Source organism: Solanum pennellii, chromosome 1, assembly GCF_001406875.1.
Source record: "Solanum pennellii chromosome 1, SPENNV200".
Classification (NCBI taxonomy): Eukaryota; Viridiplantae; Streptophyta; class Magnoliopsida; order Solanales; family Solanaceae; genus Solanum; species Solanum pennellii.
In genome coordinates, this window is record NC_028637.1 from 26,512,472 (window position 1) to 26,514,971 (window position 2,500).

The following is a 2,500-nucleotide window of genomic DNA, read 5'->3' on the forward strand; positions in this document are numbered from 1 at the left end:
ACTATTTTGAAAAATTAGTCAACATTCCCCCTTTCTTCAGAATCATAAACTCTCATTTGTCGTCTGAAGAAGTCATGCTTGTTGCGAGGCAGAGACTTCGTAAGAACATTAGCAGTCTGATTATTTGTGCCATAAAATTCCAGCAAAATTATTCCTCAAGCGACTAGATCACGGATAAAGTGATAGCGAGTGTCGATGTGCTTTGTTCTACTATGAAAAATAGGATTTTTTGTCGTAGCATTTGTCGCCTTGTTGTCACACTATATTTCTGTTGGACCAATCAGCTGTTATTGAAGATTTGCTAACAATTTTCTTAACCAAACAACTTGATAACATGGTAAAGTTGCACCCATGTATTCTGCTTTCGAAGATGATAAAGCTACTGTATCTTTTTTTTTTTAACTCCATGTGACTGCTCCAGAGCCAAGACTAAAAACATTCCCTGATGTGCTCCTGCGATCATCCAAGGTACCTGCCCAATCACTATCAGTAAAGCCAACTAATCTGAAACTTTATACTTTTGAGTACCAAATTGTGTGACTTCTTGTGCCAGCAACATACCGCAAGATCCTCTTGGCTGCACCTAGGTGTTGCTTTGAAGGACTATGCATAAAGCTTGAAATCAAACTGACAGAAAATGTTATATTTGGCCTTGTGTGCGATAAGTAGTTTAGACCACCAACCAAGCTTATATAATAAGAAGCATTTCTTGCACTTGTACCGTCATCGAGTACCAACTTCTCATTCATATTCATAGGCATGGAAGATGAATTACAATTCAGCATGTTGAACCTCTTTAAATGTTCAGTTGCATATTTCCTTTGTGAAATAAAAATTTCATCCGAATCTTGTCTCACCTCAAGCCCAAGAAAATAATGCAGCATACCCAAGTCGGACATCTCAAAAACTCATCATGCAATTCTCTAATTCAGAAACAATAGATTCACAAGAGCCCATATATATAATATCACTGTCATAAAGAAAAACAACCATAAATTCACTATTACCTCGCTTCTTCACATAAAGTGTAGGTTCGTTTTAACTTTCCAGAACTGCTGCTCTTGAAAAAAAGAGTCAATTTTGCTATACCATACCCGTGGAGCTTGATTAAATCATACAATGCCTTCTTCAATTTGTATACTTTACTCTTTCCTTCACTAAAAATGAAGCCTTCGGGTTTGCAGACATAAACTTCTTCTTGTAATTCGCCATTTAGGAAAGCAGACTTAACATCAAATTGGTACACATGCCAACCAAGTTGAGCAGCCAAGGCTAGAGTAGTTCTAACCGTTTCAAAGCGAGCTACTGCTGAGAAAGTCTCATCAAAGTCGATGCCTTGTTGTTGAGAGTATCCTTTCGAAACAAGTCGAGCTTTATGCCTTTTGACACTTCCATCAGCATTGTACTTTGTTTTGATAATCCATTTTAGCCCGATAACATTCTTCCCTTCCGGCAGATCAACTAGCTCTCACGTCTGATTTTTCTCGATAGCCTGAATCTCTTCAATCATCGTATCCTGCCACTCTTGTTGATTTGCAACTTATTCATAACATGTTAACAGGGAAAAACTACAAGATGCATAAACATCTTGCAGTGACCGGAACGTTGTTGGTGGCGTCTCGCTGGATGACGCCGTTGGTGGAGAACAAGAGTTTGGTGGAGTAGAATTGTTGCCACTTCCATGAGCAGTATGGTCAATATTGCTGCCAGTATTGCTGCTACTAGGTGAGGAAAGATCAGAAATTATTGTTTTATGTATCCCTATATGACCTACTTCTGTGTGAGATGGAATATGGATGACTGAATCTTCTTCGTGGTCGTTCCACTTCCATGCTGATTCTTCATTAAATACAACGTTCCTACTGATAATCACTTTGCCACTAGTTGGATTATATAGTCTATATGCTTTGGATTTAGAACTATACCCAATGAAAATACATTTTCTCTGATTTTTCATCTAGCTTAGAACGTAAATTAACCAAAACATAATCTATACAACCAAAAACTTCCAAGTTTCTTACTCGTGGTTTCCGTCCTGTCCGTGTTTCATATGGAGTTCGATTCAAAACAACTTTTGATGGAGAGATGTTTAAAAGGTACACAGCTGCAACCAATGCTTCTCCCAAAAAATGAACAGGAAGTCCCCTTGCATTAAGTAAGATTCTGGCCATCTCAACCACAATACAATTCTTTCGCTCGGTGCCTCCATTTTGTTGTGGCTAATACAGTGTTATAAGCTCCCTGCGAATTCCATTCTCTTTACAAAACAGAGTATAATCATTAGATGAAAATTCACCACCACGGTCTATGAAAAGAGCCTTAATGTTGCAGCCCTTTGATGGGTGTCGCAATGGCTTTATTTGCGGTATTTCTATCTATTATTTTGGAGATTTATAATTCTTCTGTTTTATTGGATGGGATTTCAATGAATTAGTTCTATAAGGACCGCGAGTGCCTTGAATTTTCTGAAATTCTCAAATGTCTCTGATTTGAAATTCAG

At 38.0% G+C, this 2,500-nt stretch overlaps 1 pseudogene; it reads left to right on the top strand.

Annotated features, from left to right (window-relative positions):
• The first annotated feature begins 2,350 nt into the window (after positions 1-2,350).
• Positions 2,351-2,500, top strand: part of LOC114074924 — a 4,689-nt pseudogene continuing 4,539 nt past the window's right edge.